The following is a 21,099-nucleotide window of genomic DNA, read 5'->3' as shown; positions in this document are numbered from 1 at the left end:
CACCATAGTTCAGACTCTGAGTCAGTGGAATTCCAAACCCAGGGAAAGCAGAGCTCTGCCAAATTTGTGGCCTGCACCCTGCCAATTTGTGGCTCAGAGTGGTTTTGATGATACCTAGTCTAGGCTTAGTAGATTCCCTTCTTCGTCTGAAAGTGTGCACATCATCCAGGGTTGGAAACTCCAGAAGTGACCCCGAACAAGTGAGTGGTGTATCAGGAGACACAGAGAGCCTGGGTAGTGAGGGAGAAGTTAGACAGGGAAGGGAAGGTGGCCACACAATATAGGATGCATTATTAAGTCAGCTACCACAGTGGGTGACGACAGTTGAATCTCACACGGTAACACTGGAAAACTGCAAAGTACATGCCTTGGAATTACTTTAGCCAAGGGGTGAGGGAGCTGGGGTATTTATACCCATATAACCAGCAGTCATTGCTTAAGAATGTCCCCAGAGAGATATTAATTCCCAGGCACTTTCATCTTTCCATGCCTATGGACAAAGTGGAGCCTAGGGCCCATGTATCTGACAAAGATACAGTGGATGTGGGTGGAGCGCCCATAGAGACTGTTTCAAAGTCACATGAGGACTTAGACTTCCTTCCTGTACATACAAAACCTACACCCTCATCCCAAACTTCTGAAGGCATCACCATTACTCATGATCAAAATGTCTGATTAATGTACACAGTGCATTAAGCACACTTTTGAATGTGATTTGAAGGGGAATGACATTAACAGACTCTACTTGCTGAATTTTCCACTCTATGGAGATGGCAAGACAGACTTCTTGCTAACATTTAGGAAACACACATGCCCTCCTCCCCCACTGTCATATGTCTATGTGAGAGAATAAAGAATTCACAACTAGTTCTAAAAAAAAGAAACTAGGAAGAGAAATACAGACTACAGAGTAAGAGAAAGCAACAGTGCGAACAGAGAGACAGACAGAAAAGAATGAGAATTTAATTTATTAAAATTGGAAAAAAAACCCCAAAATTATTGGTACCTTTAAACATGTTCCCTAGATGAAGCCTGAGGTACTGTGCTGGAACTTTCTGATTGTCATATAGAATCTGGTTGTCAAATAGCCTTATTTTGTACTGGAATTCATCTTGTAAAGCCAAAGAATTCCTTAGCATCTCTATTTCTTTTGACACTTTAGTTGCAAAAATACTTTCTTAGTGCATAACAATGATAATAATTAGTATTTATTTCATGCTTGCTATGTATGAATTGTTTTGCATGTATTAACTCATTTAATACTCACAATAAACCCATTGGTTTCTCCATTTCACAGGGAAAGAAGCTGAGGCTCAGAAAGGTTCAATGACTAGCCCAGGGTCACTCAGCAAGTGGAACTAGGATTTAAATCCAGGGGGTCTGACTGCAGAACCCCCAATTTTTACATCTCCATATTATCTTTCTTTCATTTGCCCTAATTACTTACCTTAATAGGCACATGTTTTTACAAACATAAATCCTTCCTTGTTTCTATCGGAAGGATGTGATGGCTTGACATTTTACGCCAAGGTCAGTGCAACACTTTCACATGAGCAACATCCTAAAACAGAGCTCATTCAAGGAGGCGAGAGGCCCCAACTTCCCAAGGATGACATCTGGTTTCTCCTTCAGCATGCCCAGGTCTCTCACCAGCAAAACCTTGAGAGTTTTACCCCACAACCATCTTAGAATCACCTGCTCTCTAAACCTAGGGAAAGTCACTGAGGGCTACAGGAAATCAATTTTGTTTGCTTCTCTTTGCTACCAGATGAGCCAACTCAACCACTGGACTCCATATTGAGTAAAAATATGAAACATGCAAATGGCACTCCATTCTTATTTGTTACCTTTTTACTCAATAAAAGAAGGAAGTCTGAGTGATCATAGATAGAACCATTGCTTAGAAAGCACTTGAGCAATTGTTTAGATTCACATTTATTATGGTGTGATCTGAGTCTAAAAAATAATTGACTTTTTTTTTTCTTTTCCAGTAAGGCTTATAAATACAGACTCAGAGAGGTTTCTCATTCTCCTAAACATCTTTCCAGGCGGAGATGAGAGGGAAAAAGCTCGTGCCTGTGCTAAAAGCCTACGGTTTGCTATTCCACGATGTTTCTATTACAGTGTAAGTGTGTATATGGCATCAGTACATATGCACATAAGTGTCATTTGCTAAATTTAAAAGAAAGATGGTTTTCCCACTTCTAACACTTAAGAACTTAGAAAAGATAATGCTTTAAGAGGCAGCAAAATCCACGACTACACACAGACAAAAGATCCTCTTATTTTTCTAAATATTTAGAGAATTAGTCTACAGAAGGACTACAATAGAAACTACCATAGTGAGATGAGATAAAATGATAAAAGTGCACCTACGGAACCGTTTAAGTATGCGAGAGTGTCTATGGAATGTGTGTGTGTGTGTGTCCCCATTTACACACACACAAGAGAATGAATAATTTTAAGCAAAAGCATTCAAGAATTTTATCATTCTGTCTTGACTTGTTCTTTCCACACGTTCAGGTTCAGTAATAACCTTGAAAGTGTCAGGACCAGATCGGTCAGGAGGATTCATTTAGAAATTGTGACCGGTCACAATGTGCCTTTATTTAGCCAACCCTCATAATAAGAGATTTCTATTACACGGGGCTGCTGTATGATGAGGTGGAGAGCACGTAACTGAGGCTCTGTAGTCAGACACCCGCAGAGCCTATGCCATCCACACGCTCACCACAGCCCCTGCCTCTGCATGGGGAAGGCAGGTGGAGGGATGAGCAATATGTATTTCAGATGCCCTTTTGGTCTGGGGGCTGTCAAGTCTCCTAATGCTGGACAGGACTGGGCTGTATTGAAAATTACACTAATTAGGAGATTTGGATTTTTGAAGCATCTTTGTTTCTGTAAACTCCTTGTGAGTCTATCTAGCCTCAAATACCCAGTTAGAAACAAATATATGGAGATGATATGAGATTGTGCACAGAAGTCCTTCAAAGATGGCATTACACAGACTGAGATTACTAAGTAAAAAAAGTCCATGTAAATTTCAAAGAGCCATTAGCTGAGTCATATATTTACAAAATACAGTCAACCATCTACTGCTGACTAAGCTTTCTTAACTTCTTGACAATCTGGACAAGAATGACCCAGAGAGGTTGATAAGAAATTGAAAATTCTGCAAACACAAATAAAAAAGACAGATAAGCATAAAAATGGAAACGAATGCTAAATCAAAAGTCTGTCTCTAACAAGTTGACAAAATTCTGCAAGCCACAGATGCTCATAATTGGAGCACTATAGAAAATAAGGATGTTAAATTAGAAAAGAACTCAGTAAGGTCAGAAAACATATTTATGGTATTAAAGTGTCCTGGGTAATAGCAATGTAACAGAGAGAAGAGGAGATCTTGGGCTGGGCATGGTGTCTCATGCCTGTAATCCAGCGCGTTGAGCTCATGGGTTCGTGACAAGCCTGGCCAACATGGACAAACCCTGTTTCTACTAAAAAAATACAAAAATTAGCTGGACGTGGTGGTGGGTGCCTGTAATCCCAGCTACTTGGGAGGTTGAGGCAGGAGAATCATTTGAACCTGGGGGGTAGAGGTTGCAGTGAGCCGAGATCGCACCGCTGCACTCCAGCCTGGGTGACAGAGTGAGACTCTGTCTCAAAAAGAAGAAGAAGAAAAAAGAGATCTTAAATATTATGATGGGAAAAATCTCTAGAATCAACTTCGTGGTGAGGAGGAGGCTGTTCAGAGATATAATTTAAAGTTCAATCATGGACAATCGAAGGTTTAGACTAAAGGAAAAATAAAGCTACCAAGCAAAAAGCCTTGCTAAACACAACCCTGTGAGATAAATAGGGAGACAGGCATCATTGTTATATAGAAGATCTTGAAGGAAAATTAGAGTACAATGCATGTGCTCATTCCACCAATAAAGGGTTCTTTATTCCCTCAATATTCAACTGATTTCCAAAAATGCAAGCTATTAAAGTATGACATAACTTCATGAAACAGGGTAATTTTTATTTCTTGGGAAAGTCAGAAGAATAAAATGCAGAAAGATTTATAAAATAAAGTTTTATTTTTATTTAAGTTCATTATATTTTATTTTGCTTATATTACACTTACCATGTATACCAGGCACCATTTAAAACACTTTGTAAACATTAACCCATTTAATCTCCTTAACAACCCTAGAATGTACTATTATTAAGCCCTTTTACACATGAGAAAACAGGCTTGGAGAAATTCAGTGACTCGCCCAAGGTCACACAGCTAGTAAAAGTGGAGCTGTGGCCATGTGCAGTAGCTCACGCCTGTAATCCCAGCACTTTGGGAGGTCCGAGGTGGGTGGATCACAAGGTTAGGAGTTTGAGAGCAGCCTGGCCAATATGGTGAACCTCTGTCTCTACTAAAAATACAAAAATTAGCCAGGTGTGGTGGCAGGTGCCTGTAATCCAAGCTACTTGGGAGATTGAGGCAGGAGAGTCGCTGGAACCGGGGAGGGGGAGCTTGCAGTGAGCCGAGATCACGCCTCTGCATTCCAGCCTGGGTGACACAGCAAAACTCCGCGTTAAAAAAAAAAAAAAAAAAAAAAAAAAAAAAGGTGGAGCTGTACACAGGCCATCGGGCTCTACAGTACTTGGAATCACTATGCTATGCTGCCTTTATAAGCAGGGGAATTAAAAAGTGACATATTTTGATGATCTTGCTCTAATTTCTTAGCTTCTGAACCTTTGAAAGATTAAGTGAATACATGATACAATTCTACACTCTTTAGAACAGGAAAAAATTTGAAGAAATTTGATCTTAAAATATATTCATTTGTCTTTATAATTATACATGGAACCTTAAGAATCCTTTAAAAGAGTAAATTAGTATTTCATACACACAAAAAAACAAGATAATAGATGGATTGGAAAGATATATTTTTCTGTTATTCCACAATAACTTTTACATTGAGATCAGATTAGAAAATGACCAGGATAAATGGCCAAGAATAAAATTCCCCCAAGTGTTGCATATACATTCTACCAGAAAATGTGTGACAACATTTTTAAGAAGTGTTTCCTGCCACAAAGTCAGAAGTGGGTGCTAATGTTAACAGCTCTCAAAAAGCTGCAGCCTGAAAAGAATAATGTCCTGAAGGGTAAATTGCATTTCCCTACAAAGGTTTTAATTAAAAAGCACTCTTACCTTCAGTCCTGACTCTTTAAACTTGCAATTTTACCAATAAGACAACAGTATTAACTCACTAATTCATTCAACAAACATTTATAGAGCTCCAATTTAGCAATGAGACTATCCCAAAGTGAATGAGACACAGTTTCCACTTCTCAAAAAGTCCATTTAGAGAATATGAACTTGGACAATTAATGAACAAAACCATGAGCTAAGTGTTATAGAGGCTCCAATAATACAAGCAGCAGGATCTTTTTAAAAATGTGCAATGTGCAATGTGCTCCTGGCTCAATATGGTGCAATGAGCACATGCATTATTTCTTGTCCTAACTAAAACCCCACTAAAATGAGAGTAAATCCCAAATTTCCACTTCTAGCCAAAATGGAGTAATAGGAACTTGCTTTATCCTCCCACCTAACATCACTCCCCCCATCCCAGGACAAAATATATTAAACAATAGTACGCCAGACACTGGACATCAGCCAACAATCAGGGATCCTTGAGAGAAGGGAAGCAAATGAGATGGGCCTGGTGATTTTTGAGCTTACTGCCTGGAGAGAAGTTCCAGGCTACAGCATGAGAGGGCAAATCCAGGCAAAGCCTGGTGGGCTTCTCACGTGGAGTAGATGAAGCTGAGTCTGAGGACACCTAGGCAGCTCGAGTTTACAGAGAAGAGTACTGGAGAGGAGAAGGCTTCACAAAGAGAACACTCCAAAGATCTAAAGATAGTCCTGGCGGGGCATGGTGGCTCCCACTGTAATCTCAGCACTTTGGGGGGCCGAGGCAGGTGGATCCCTTGAGGTCAGGAGTTCAAGATCAGCCTGGGCCAACATGGAGAAACTTCATCCGTATAAAAAAAATACAAAAAATTTAGCCACGCGTGGTGGCTTGCACCTATAGTCCCAGCTACTTGGGAGGCTGAAGCAGAAGAATCGCTTGAACTTGGGAGGAGGAGGTTGCAGTGAGTTGAGTTTGTACCACTGCACTCCAGCCTGGGTGACAGAGTGAGACTCCATCTCTAAATAAATAAATAAATGTTAAAAAATAAAGACAGTCCTCCTTGAGTATTCAGCTGAGTGCTGAAAAGTGTATGCATGTGAGGAAACTACCTAAGGTCAGGTGGAAACCCACACAAAAAGACTGAAGAACAGTGCCTGCTACTCACACAGACCCAGAAATAGAGTCTATTCCCACTAGTCAGACTGGGAAACCTTAAGATTCTCTGACATAGAGAAGTTTGCCTCCACTGTAGGGAATAATAACACCTAAACCAAGCATTGCTTTGGTATCACCTAATAAATCTTAAAAGTGAGGACAAAGGATAAAACTGCTTCTAAGCAATGAAACTGTCTCAGATTGAAGCTTGAAAATATTGATAGGAATACAAAAATGTCCAGTACCAAAACAGTAAAATATACAATATCTGGTACCCAGTCAACAATCAACCAGGACACAAAAAGCAGGAAAATAGGACCATAAGAGCATAGCAATCAATCAATCAAAATGAACTTCAAATTAACATAGAATTAGCAGTTATTATGACTGCATTTCAAATTCTCAAAAAGTTAAGTAGATACGAGTGGAAGATATTTTTTAAAGGCTAAAATCAAATTTCTAGCAATGAAAAAACAAAGTCTAAGATAAGAATTGTACTGGATGGGAATGATGACAAATTAGAGACTGCAGAAGAAAAGATTAGTGAACTTGAAGACATGGCTATAAAAATATTTAAAATGGAAGACAAAAAAAGATAATTTATAAAATGAGTAGAGCATCAGTGAGTTGTGGGCTAACTTCAAGTAGCTTGTACTTAGGAAACTGGAGTCCCTGAAGTAACAAGAGGACAGGACAGAAAAAATCAGAAGATATAATGGATATAAAATGTTCAAATGTGACAGAAACAATAAAACCAGAGATCTATGAAATTCAATAAACTCCAAGCGAAAGAAATATTAAGAAAATTACAGCAAGGTACATCATAATCAACTTGCTCAAAAGGAGTGATGAACAGAAAATCTTAAAGGCAGCTTCAGGTAAGAAGGCACATTATATGGAGAGAATCAAGGCAGGGATTATTGTATAATATATTTCTAGACAGAAATAATGCATGTGAGAAGATAGTGATGCAACATTTTTAAAGTACTAAAAGGAAAAAACTGTCAAACTAGAATTTCATATTTAGTAAAATAGCTTTTAAAAATGAAGGGGAAATAAAGACTTTTTCAGGCACCAAAAGCTAAAAGAATTCATCACTGGCAGATTTCACCACAAAATTAAAAAAAATCCTTTAAGAATTATGAAAATAACACCACATGGTAATAGGAATCTCTACAAAGGATGAAGAGTATTGGAAATGGGTGTGTGTGCACATATGTGTATGTATACGCACATACATATATATACATATGTTTGTGGATATTTTACTTCTAACTTAAAAATCTCTTTAAAACACAATTAACTAATTAAATAAAAATAACATAATGTGGGGTTTATAAAATCTGTAGAGGTTAAATGTTTTCCAATAATTTCAAAAAAGATTGGGAGGGGAAAAATCAAAATATACTATTGCAAGATTATTACACTATATGTGAGCATAAAATCACTTGAAGGTAAACTGTGATAAACTAAATATATGTACTATAAGTCCTAAAGTAACAAGTAAAATAACAAAACAAAAAGTTATAACTTACAAGCCAACGAAGGACACAAAAAGAAATTGTAAAATTATTCATTTAATCTAAAATCAGGCAGGAAAAGAGAAAAAAAAAACAAAGAAGAGATGAGACAAAACCCTCCCACAAAATTAGCATGTAAACCTAATCACATCACATATCACATTAAATAGAAATGGTCTAAATGCCCCAATTAAAAGGAAGAGATTGTCAAATTCAATTAAAAAGGAAGACTCAACCATATGTTACCTACACGAAACACATTTCAAGTGTGATGGCACAAACAGGTTAAAAGTAAAAGGATGGAAAAAATATACCACGCCTGACACCAATCAAGGAAAGCTATAGTAATATCAAACAAAAGACGTTTCAGATCAAAGAGTATTACTTGGCATGAGAAATGTCATTTCATAATGATAAGGAGTCATTTCATCAAAAAGACAGAAATAATCACAAATCATGTCTATGCACCTACTAACAAAGCTTCAGTAGACACGAAATAGAAACTGGTATAACTGCAAGAAGAAACATACAAATCCAAAACTATAGTCAGATATTTTAACACTTCTGTCTCAATAATATATAGAACAAATGAAATGAAAATCAATAATAGAAGATCTGAACCACATTATCAAGTAACTTTTAAAATGAACATTTATAGAACATTTCACTCCCAAAGCAGCAGAATACACATTCTTTTCAATAACACATGGACATCTATAACAATAGATCATACAGTGGTCCATAAGTCCTCTTAAATTGAAAATAACTAAAGTCACACAAAGTATATTATCTGACCACAGTGGAATTAAATTAAAAAATGGCAACAGAAATATCTCTGGAAAATGCTCAAATATTTGGAAACAAAACAACATATTCTAGATAATTCATGGGTCAAAGATGAATTCAAAAGGGAATTTAGAAAGTATTTTTAACTGAAGGAAAATTAAAATACAATATATCAGAATTTGGAGGATGCCACTAAAACAGTTTTTAGGGGAAATTTTATAATACCAGCTTATATCAGAAAAGAAAAAATGTCTTAGTTTTTCCCTTAAAAAACTAAAAAAAAAAAAAAAAAAAAAAAAGAGCAAATCAAACTTTAAGCAGAAGGAAATAACAACAATAGGAACAGAAAACAATGACATAGAAAAAAGAAAAACAATAGAAAAAAATTTATGAAAAAAAGTCGGTTCTTTGAGAAGATCAATAAAATTGATAAACCTTTAGCCAGACTTATCAGGAAAAAAAGGGAGAAGAAAGAACTTGCTGACAGCAGAACTGAGAGAAGCTGCATCACTATTCAGTCCCCAGATGCTGAAAATATAAAAACGAGGATGTTGTGAAGAACTTTATGCCATCAAATTCAACAACTTAAATGAATAAATTCCTTGAAAGACATAAATGACCAAAGCTTACTCAAAAAGAAATAGATAACCTAATAGCCCTTTATCTATAAAAGAAATTGAATTTGTAATTAAAAAAAAAACAAACAAAAAATCTTTCCACAAAGTAAACTCCAGGCCAAATGGCTTCAGAGGTGAATTATATCAAGTATTAAAGAAGAAATAATACCAATTCTACACAACTCTTCCATGAAATTGGAAAGGAAGAAATATTTTCCAATTTATTCTATGATGTCAGCATTGCCCTAATACTAAAACTAGACAAAGACATTACAAGCAAAGAAGACAGACCAATATCCTCATGAACCTAGAACAATTCTAAACAAAATTTTAGCAAATTGAATTCAGCAATACGCCAAAAAGAATAATATATCATGGTAAAGCAGAGTTTGTCTCAAGAATGCAAAATTGGTTTAACACTCAAAAATCAATCAAAGATCAATACAATCCACTATATTGCTAAACTATAAAGAAAAACCATATGATCATCTTAATAGATCCAGAAAAGGCATCAGAAAAAATCTAACATACCTTCCTGGAAAGGCTCTCGATAAAGTAGGAATTAAAGGGAACAACCTCAATATTATAAAGGGCATATACAAAACAACCATACAGCTAACATCATACTTAATTCAAGACTGAATACTTATGGTACCTGAATTTCCCTCCCTAAGATCAGAAATAAGACAAGGATGTCTGCTCTCACCACTTCTATTCAATAATGCATCAGAATTCCTAGCCAGTGGAAAAAGTTAAGTAAAATAAATGAAAGACCAGACTGTAAAAGAAGCAAAGCTTTGTTTATTTACATATGACATTATTGCCAACATAGAAAATCCAATGAAGTGTACAAAAATGTTATAATAAGTGAGTTGACCAAGGTGTAGGATACAAGATCATTCTACAAAGATTAGTTGCATTTCTATATGCTAAAATGAATAATCAGAAAATGAAATTTTAAAAAAGATACCATTTACAACAGTATCAAAATACATGAAATATTAAGAAATTACAGAAAATTACTGAGTTGGCATCTTTTTAAAAATCCAAAATACTTAGGCATAAAATCTTAATATTACTGTGAAATTTCAGAACCACAAAAATAAAGATCCTGAAAGTTTCCACGGGAGTAAACAGATCGCCTATAAAGAACTGAGAATCAGACTGACAAGGGACTTCTCAATGGTCAAAACATAATGAAGTTAGAGGAAAAGGTTAGGATAATAACATTAATTAAATTCTTATCTGACACAGCAAAAATTTGAAATATATTGTTTTAAGGTGGCAAACTACCAAATAAAGGTGTAAGCATATTATTTATAAACGTGGAGCGAACCACCAGAAGCCCTATCAATAGAATGGGTTAAAACTGGCTGCCTTTGGAAGTACGATGAGAGGAGAAAAAAGATGGGGTAGGAAATAAAATTTAATAGGCAACCACTTAATAACCCTATTGGTATTACTTGATTAACTATTTGTATGATTTCAATGTGTTTAAAAAAAACCTCAGTGGGTGCATGGTGACATCAGAGCCCAGAACAAATTAAATGGACCCTTGAGTAACATGGCTGCACTTTACATATGGCCGTGAATGTCTATATTACAGCTAATAGCCGGCTCTTTTCTTACCAATATAAGCTTCAATTCCACTGAATTTACTGTGCTCTCTCCTTCCTGCCCCCCACCTCGCTCCTGTCTTTCTCTCTCTCATGGTGACAAAGAGCCTTGTTGTTCTGTGACTCTGATGGAAAAATGCTTATGTGTGAAGTCAAATGGTGTGGGGACAAGGTAGCCTGGCAAAGTATGTGACCTGGATACACAGATGATGACCTCACACCAACAAGAACATGCAGACACCCAAAGTTCTGTATGATTGATTCATTCTAAGTTGATGTAAGATTTTAATCAGTATGACCCTGAGTCTCATGGGAAAAGTTGTTCCTTTTTCAATTCTCTTTCAATTCTATGCATATCAAGGAGAAAAATATAGTTTGGTAGCCTTTTAAATAAGAACTCTTGTTAAAAGATTTCATTCTCAGACCTCTGGCTCAGAGTATTTCACTAATATTTGATTGTTGTATTTGTGTTTATTTTCATGGTTACTATTTTATATATGAAAAGTGAAACTGGTTTTCCATCTGTGGCTAGTGACAAAGATTAAATTTATCCTTTTAAATAAATTTACAAACAATACGTCGGTAATTTAAGAAGAATATTAAGCATATTCTTAGGAGGATATTAATATTAGAAGAATATTAAGCATATTAATAGGAGGCAAGTTGTTATGGCAACATTTGTCAAGATGGTTTGCAAATAACTGAAGTTTAGGGAACACCAGTCTGGTAAGAGCCCTGTCCTCGTTTACCTTTATCAAAATTTGTTTTTATTTATTTTAAATGTGTATATTCAGGGGGTGCAAGTGCAGATTGCTCGTGTGTGTATATTGCATAGTGGTAAAGTCTGAGCCTTGGTGTACCCATCACCCGTACTGGCTTGCCTTCTTCATATGGCTCCTAGCAGGACCGTGAAACAGGAAGGGAAGAATGTCCTCATTTAGGTTGGACACTGGCAGCATTTTCTGGGTGAGAAACTCTGAATTTGCTCACACTTTTTAATAATCTCCCAATTAAATGCAACTGTTTTGAGATATATCCCAATTTGAAGTATACAATAAAACCTAGAATACAGCCTTGGGAGTTGTGGGCCCACAGTTTCTGAAAAGTAGATGGCAGGCAAAGTGCTGAGCTGTATCTTTTCCTTCCCAATTATACCAGAAAAAAATAAAAAATAAAAAATAAAAACGAAAAAACCCTCCCACATTTAATGAATGCGCTCACCCTCTCCACATATACGTTGCCCCAAACTTCAAGCCTTCAATCCACATAAATTTACAAAAGAAAAGATTCACACCAAAGCTGCTTTATCATCCTCGGCTGCTGGAAATGGATTTCAGGAGCAATGACCACACCCTCCCCACATAAGGCTCCCCTACAACTGAGGCATGGACAGCAAGGAGTCAGCACAGTCTCAGCTCCAAACCTCAAATGAATCTGGTTATTTCTCTAATAACCAGTGTATAATAAGTTTACGATGATAATTACAGCACATTTACAAGGAAGTTTGGAGAAAAAAGAATAAGATTGAAAAATATAAATCTAGGTCAAAAACGATGGTGACAAGACACCACAAACAAACTGAAAAGACAGGCCATAGTCTGGGAGAGAGACCTACGTAACAGATACAGGATCACAATGCAGAGAGACCTACGTAACAGATACAGGATCACAACGTGTATATACATATGTGTGTGTGTGTATTTATGTATGTATGTATATATACACATGCATACACAAATAACTCCTACAAATTAATTAGACAAATTAATAACCCAATAGAAAAATGGTCAAAGTGTTTGAATAAGCAAATAATAGGGAGGAAATACCAATAGCCAATAAACACATGACAAGTGGTTCGATCTCATTAGTAATAAGAGAAACGTACATTAACTCCATTTTGGAGAGCGATTTGACCCTATCTAAAATGTGCACAATTCTGTAACCCAGAAATTCCATCTGCAGGTATAAACCTAGAGAGGCACTCATGTGCATAAGAAGTCACACACCACAGTGGCATTTTTAATAGTGAAAAATTGGAACACAAATGCCCCTGAATAGGAGAAAAGCTACATAAATTACAGCATAGGCACAACATGAAATACTATGAAACAATGAGGTAGATCTATATGAATTAACATGGAAAGATCTTAAAGAAATGTTAGTAAAAAGCTAGCTGCAGACACATTCAATGTTATGCCTATATAGGTGAAAAAGCCATTTAAAAATAATGCTATCTAGTTGTTTAGTGCTACAGATTCACAGTACTGTGCTTAAATGTATAAAAAATATTTCAGAGGATTCAGACTAAACTGGTAGTTGTTACTGGGAAGGTGGAGGGTATTGAGGAGAGGAGGGGGAATAGGAACTTTTATGGCGGTAGGGGTTCAAGGTGATTTTTAACTTATCTGTAATGTTCTAATTTTTTCAAGGGGCTGATATTTATGTATTACTTGAGTAATTTAAATAATACTTGAGTAATTTATGTAATGCAACAAAAAGTTGATAAAAAAAATAACACTAATGATCTAAGAAGGACTGAGAGAAGGGGATAGAGAAGTTAGACCAGCAGCATAGGGTCTGTTACTGTCTGTTAGTTTATGAAATTCGTGAGAACATGAGTTGTCATAAATTCGTCATGTGGAAAGCCATCCACGTTGGGCTCCCCTCCCATTTGTAAATGAATTGCCTCTGTGACTGTCCAAGGCTCACAGGCTCCTGGGGCCCATGCCTCCCCCAACAGTAGGAAGGGTTGAGACCTCACTAAGACGACTCAAAGCTACAGTCTGAGAACCCTTAGTCAGAAGAAACTCAAAAAGATAATACACATGCAGTGTAAAGGAATCTTTCTCTGTTTCTTTATGAGATTGTTATATCCACATATGGCACTTTAGCAGCCAAAATAAAGTTCTCTAATGTGGTCTCATGGTAATAATATTGTAAAACAACACAAAATGGCAATAACTCGCCAGTTTCGCAAGGTGGAGGTCTGAAATCGACAATGCTTTTCTCAAAAATCACAACTTGGTAAAAGGCACAGCTATTAGAAAACAGATTCTCTTCCTAAATGCCTTGAAATTCATGCCCTTTTTAATTGCCCAGAATTCATGTCACTTGTGTGAAAAAGCTATAAACATACACAATCATAAAAACACATTTAGACATCCTGAACAAAATCAATGCCATATTATTTTAGTTTATTATTCCTTGTAGAATTCACACTGGTCCTCCTACTTTGATATTTATTTATACCGAAGAAGCAAAAGAACATAAATGCCACACTTGGGACAGCACTAATGCTAGAATTGAGTAGAATACATATAGCTTCTGCCTTAATTTAAAAAACTAAAGCAGTCTTTACGAATCAACCTCACATAATATAGGACAAAGCTGAAGGTCACTGTATTATTCATTTAAAAAGGCACTGATAAGGATTAAAATTAAGGTTTATGAGGTTTGAAGGACTGTTAGCTTGCATAAATGGCTTCTTCCTTCCTAACGGTGGATGATGGGGGGGTGGGGGCGTGGAAGGGGGTTGATGATAAATAGTATACAAAAGGATATACTTTTTCCTTCCCCCCAGGGGTTTGTTATTCGTCTCTCATTGGAACCTCTAAGCTCTTTATTCAAGAGGTCCTCTGCTATTCACAACTTTGCTGCTCTTATGAAAAATTAATGATTGCCTTCCCTTCAACAGAAAACTGCCTTATTTTGCAGAAGATTAACAAAGAGGATGCGGTGCAGAAGTGAGTCCCTCAGCAGGAGAAGCTTCTCTCACACCAACCCATTTATGGCTGGGGAAAAATACCCCGTTAGTTCAAGGATAGCAAATAAATAGATGGTGTGCAGCCTGGTACAGATGGTAGAACAAGGACTACATCCTTCACAAAAGGGATGTGCCAACAAAAACAGCCTGCCCCCAACAGCAGGCTGACCCAACGCCCTGCTCGCTGACTCCTTTATGCCGGCACTGAGTGCCACGCTGCGTTTGCAAGCTATTGTTCAGCAGGCGGATTTTCTGCTAGGGGTTAACAGGTGAGAGCAGTGATCCCATATGCAACAGCAAGAGCAAAAGAGAGAGGATGCTTTCAGTTAAGCTGCCAATGCTTAGCAAACACTTCTGAAAATATCATAGCTCAATATTGCATCATTCATGAATGGACGAGCTGCAGGGTTGGGGGTGCTTGTTTCAAAATGATTTACCAAAGTAAGAAGAGAGTGCAGAAATGCAAAAATAAAATAATGTGGCTCATGTGCTGTCCTATGTATGCATCAGTTTTCATTTTAACATCTAGTTGTGGCTATCAAAGTAATTTCTGGTGAAATTCCGCTTTCACTATTTAAAGTCCCACTTTGTTACATCATTTCATACCTTAATTTCACTCAATCTTTAATGACATACGTCCCCCAGACTCCCTAAAGCCAGAGAGGTTATATTAATTATTGGTTCATTAGTAAGGGACTGGGCCTCAAACTCAGCTCTTCCCACTTTGAGCCCAGCACTCCTGGGAAGCTGTGGAAAGCATTCAAACGCCCTGATCCCGGCATCCAGCCAGCCAGGGGCGGGGGTAAGAACACGTGAAAACGTTTGGAAAGAACAAAGGGGCCCCTTTCTCTCACACCTGTTAAAATGGCTACTATTAAAAAAGATGGAAGACAAGTGTTAGCATGGCTGTGGAGAAAAGCGAACCCTTGTGCACTGTTGGTAGGAATGCAAATTAGCACAGCCATGATGGAAAGCAACATGGAGGTTTCACAGAAAACTAAAAATAGAACTACCATGGGGCCAGCAATCCCACTTCTGGGTAGAGATCCAAAGGAGCTGAACTCAGTGTGCCACCGAGATATTTGCATTTCTATGTTCACTGCAGAATTCACAGTGCTGAGTTATGGAAGCAACCGAGGTGTTCACCATTGGATGAATGTATAAAGAAAACGTGTGTGTACATGATAGAATAGTATTTAGCCTTCAAAAAGAAGGAAATTATGTTATTTTTGACAACAGAGATGAACTTGGAGGACATTATGTTAAATGAAATAAGCCGGGCACAGGACAAATGCCACATGATCTAACTTGTAATTCTCACATGTGGTATCTAAAACATCAAGCTCACAGAAGCAGAGAGCACAATGATGGTTCCCAGAGACTGGGAAAGGGGGTTGGAGGGAAAAAGGTGAGAGATGAGGGTGCAAAATTTTAGTTAGACAGGACTAATAAGGTTTACTGAGCTATTGCACAGAATGGTGACTATAATAAGTAATAATGCATTGTATATTTCCAAACCGTTAAAAGAGGAGATTTTAAGTGTTGTCACCACAAAAAAAAGATAAGTATGTGAGGTGATAGATTTGTTAGCATGAGTTGACCAATCATTCCACATTGCACACATATATCAAAACATCACATTATGCTCCATAAATATATAATTATTATTTGTCAGTTAAAACAAAGAATGAAGGCAGCACCCACCTGATGCTAAGCACCTAGAAATGACTGAATTCCACCAACATGTGTTTGGCATGGACACAGCCTTGGCCTTCACAGAGCTTCGTGGACTCCTGGGGCAGGTGGGGTCAAACACATTCTCACCCAGATAACTCTACGATCATACTTGTGATGGGCCAGACTTTTGGAGCTGTGGTTCAAGGATAAATCTTTTGTGAGTTTTTTTTTGTGTGTGTGTGTGTCTGTTTTTAACTTGTTTTTTAAGTGTTTGTAGTAAGAAAGCACTGAGCTTGGGTGGCTGAAAGTGCGTGATGGAGAATCTATAAATGATAGCTTCGTATAGATGAGTTGTGCTCGGCATTGTCTATATTCATCTACTTTTTGGTGTCACTAACGGCATATGAAATGACAATTAGAGACGTCAGCTGCTCTTTGACTTGAATATACTTTCCAGAGAGCACTAAATCTACAGTGTTTCTCCTCATTCGTATGGATCTCAAGGTAGTTGAAGGACAATGACTGCCAGGCCCTGTAGACTGTTTTCTCTATGCCAAGCACTGCTCCAGGACCCTCTGATGTGTTACCACTCAGTTAATCTTCACAGCAGTCTCATGACACTTGCACTATTATTTTACACATACCCCATTTTGCAGACTAAGAAACTGAGAAGCAAAAAACTAAAGTGGTTTGCCTAAGGTTTCCAGCTAATAGGTGAGACAGCTGGGATTTAAAGCTGGTAGACTGCCTCCAGTCTGCTATGCTTTCTGCCTGAAGACAGATGATATCTAAAATAATTTTTAAACATATGAAATTCATTTTCAGTATAATTATAGATAGCAGATCCAAATAACTAGAAAAATCCAGGAAAAAGAGCCATGAATATACACTTTCAAAGAGCGTGCAATGAAGAGCAAAATCAATTCTTGCTTTATAAGCTATCGCAAGGATTTTACCCCTGTCAACATTTTATTGTTAGATATCAAAAAATCATTACCACCACAACAAAACATTCACAATGATATAAAAACGGACTTTGTTCCTTAAGGAAATGCTATAAATATGCACAAGAAAATATTTTTCTCTGAGAAATGGCAATCAGCCAATAAATCAGCAAGTCACACACGAGCCTCCTCTCTTTTCCTAGAATTTAACACATGAAGATTTAACAAGGCTTGTAATCAGTTCAACAAGAATGAGAGAAGCCTGTTGGAAGCCATCATTAAATCTAAAACTTAAAACTTCTGCATGACAAAATACATCATACAAAAAGGTTAAAAGACAAGCTATACATAGGGAGTAAATATTTGCAACATGCCTAGTAAGAGAAGATTGTTAACCAGAAATGACAATGAACTCCTACAAGTCAGTAAGACAGGCAACTCAAAAGGAAGAAGCATAAATAATAGGTTCAAGGATTTCAAAGAAAAGGAAATTCAAACAGCCAGTCAACATGGAAGGATGCTGAACTTCACTAGCAATTACGGAAACTCAAAATGAAACCACAATAAGCTACTTACTTCAGATGTGCAAAATGTTTAAGTTGGTTGGTATCAGATGTTTGGTGTAAGTGTGGGGAAATGAGCACTTTCATACGCTGCTGGTGGGAGTCTACATCATAGCCAAGTTGGAGGTACTTTGGAAGTACCTGGTAATATTGAAGATGAGCGAATTCTATCATCTTAAAATTATCTGCAGAGAGAAATATTTGCACAGATGCACTGGGGGATATGTACAAGGATGTTCACTGCAACATAATTTGAAATAATGGAAAACTGACACAACCTAAATATCCACCAGCAAGAAATGAATAAACTGTGGTATGTTCTTAGGATATAATAGTTATAGAATGACTCTAGATGTAAATTTATCAAAATGCATACAGTTCAAAAATGACGAGTGGAAAGAAGTTGCAGAACAACATACAGTGTGATATCATTTACAGAAATGTTTTTTAAAAAGTTCCCACATCAACAATATTACGTGTTTCTAAAGATATGTGAATATACATGTAAAAGTTTACAAAACGGGCTGAAGACATACACACCAAGTTTAGAATAGTGTCTATTTCTGGAGAATAAGGAGAGTTACTGTGATTAATGTGATAAGGAGGGGGAGGGTTAAGTCAATAATGCGCTTTTTTTTTTTTAAAAAGTGAAGAATTAATTCATACAGTTTAAAAAATATTATATACATAGGAAAAAAGACTGACTCAAATATGCCAGTGATTAATTCCTGTTGGTGAAGATTTCTTGGATTTTTCTTTCCTCCTCTTTTTAAAAATAGTTTTATACATTTTCAATTTTCCAAAATAAAAAATACAATGAAAAAATCAATGGAAATATAACTCATAAATTTCAACTAAATCTGCAATGTCATGCTCTACCTCTTGTGATTAGCTTTTCTTTATTTTTATCTTACACAATTATGCTCTTAAGTAAGGACAAATTAGAGTCAGAACACTTTGGTCCTCCATTTCCTTCAATAAACAGGAACATAATGTATTTGGATAACTGTTTTTGGTCTAACAGAGCTTTGACATTAGAGAGGCATATGTTTCATAGATTATGGATGGCACTGTTTAGAAGACTTCAAATTCACAGGTGGCAGCCAGAATCCCATAAAGATGTTGTATCTTTGGATTTAAACAACAGTTGCAACTAAGAGTTAAATAACTCTGTGCCACTCTTCTGGTCATATCTAAAAAGCACAATAGTATAGTGGTTTAGAACTGAGCTGTCTAATACGTGTTACAATGTGTTCTCATTTAAATCCAAATGAATTAAAACTAAATACAACTAAAAACTGAGTTCCTGGTCAGGTGCAGTGGCTCACACCTGTAATCCCAGCACTTTGGGAGGCCAAGGCAGGCAGATAAACTTGAGGCTGGGAGTTCAAGACCAGCCTGGCCAACATGGTGAAACCCTGTCTCTACTAAAAATACAAAAAATAAAATAAAATAAAATAGCCAGGGATGGTGGCACACACCTGTAATCTCAGCTACTTGGGAGGCTGAGGCACGAGAATCACTTTAGCCTGGGAGGCAGAGGTTGCAGTGAGCCAAGATAGCACACTGCACTCCAGCCTGGGCAACAGAGCAAAGCTCTGTTTAAAAAAAAAAAAAGTTCCTCAGTTGAACTAGCCACATGTCAAGTCCTCAATAGCTATTTGTGGCTAGAGGCGACCAGATTGGACAGCACAGATACACAATAATTCCTTCATCACTGAAAGTTCTATTGGACAGCATTGGCTTAAAGCATGGACTCTAGAGCCAAACTCCCTGGATCCTGATCCCAACTCTACCACTTGTGCACTACTTGGTTGTAAGCAATTCTGAAATCCGTCTGTGTCTCAATGGCTTCATCTCTAATATTAGGAAAATTGTGAAACCATCCTCGCTGGGTTGCTGTAGGGATTAAAGGACTTAATTGATATATGCAAAGCTTATATTAACACAATAAACATTATATAAACTGCAAGCACTTATTATATCTGTCAGCTGTCTACCTGATGGAAAGAAGTACCACATGGCCCTCATCATCTCTTACTTCCAGAGCCATCGGGACATGGCGGAGGAAGAAGTAATGCTCTGGTCACCATGAGAAGATCCTTGCTCTCCTGGGCCTGATGGCTGCTGTATCGAGAACAAAGCACAGGTCACGGAGCAGGAGAGACAGGGACAACAGCGAGGAGGCCACTGTGATAATCCCAGCAGTAGATGATCTCCCTGGGCCATGATGGTGGCAGTGAGGTGGTAAGAAGGGATCAGGTTTTGGAGTTGAAGTTATATCCTGACAGACCAGCTGTGGCATAGGAGAGAGAGGAGTGAGAATCTGCAGGTATCTATTAAACACTCGTTTGCTGTCCTTATTTGGTACTTACAGCCAGAAGCCCAATACAAAGGCTTGTATTTGTCACCATGAGGTCATCACCGGGCAGGATATACCAAATAAGAATGACACAGAGGAGAAAAGTATGTCAACACATTTTCTTATATAAAGAGGGAAAGGATAAATCATATATTTAAATTGTCATTTATAGGAAAATAGAGAGAAGTGAGGGGATGCTGGACTTTGAATAGCTCTTGTTTTGTCAGTTTGACTTTGTAATCATGTAAATATTTTTATAACGATAAATTAAATTTAATTTAAAAATGAATTATTAAAAATGTAAAGCAAAATAAAGCAAGTGAACCTAACTATATAAGCAGTTGGTGGTATAGCTACACACAGAGGAACAATTCTAAGTAATTCTACAACACAGTAATTTGACTGTACATCCTTGGTGGGATATATCTGAAAGACAAAGAGAAAAAAAACTGAAATGTTTTCATTAGCCATATTGTTATCACAGTTTTTGTATAATTACTCTGAGGCTGATTGTATGTTGTGTGGGACATAGCAAATTAAATTAGTAATTACATTGGAATTATTTAGAATCAGGATTTTCAGCACAGAAGAAGGGAGATATTTATGGATGTAAGGTCCATGAAGTAAAGTAAAAACATGGTTGTCCTGAATTTGAGTTGGACATATCAGATTGGATTAATCATTTTGTTTAAAAACTTATGTTTTCTATCTTTGTCCACTGTAAATAATAACCAGCCCAGAAACACTGAGCACACTTACTGCTCAGAATGTGGTCTCTAAATAATATCTCCCATTAAAAGGAACCAGGAATCCCTAAGAGATATGGCTGATTCCAGGTCTGGGGTAGGATATATACAAGATGAACCTGGAACATACTAGAAAGCAAGGAAGCTATCAAAGACAATTAGGGCCA

The sequence above is a fragment of the Theropithecus gelada genome, chromosome 20 (genome assembly GCF_003255815.1).
Source record: "Theropithecus gelada isolate Dixy chromosome 20, Tgel_1.0, whole genome shotgun sequence".
Lineage (NCBI taxonomy): Eukaryota > Metazoa > Chordata > Mammalia > Primates > Cercopithecidae > Theropithecus > Theropithecus gelada.
The sequence above is the reverse complement of the archived record's forward strand: the minus strand, read 5'-3'. Positions refer to the sequence as shown.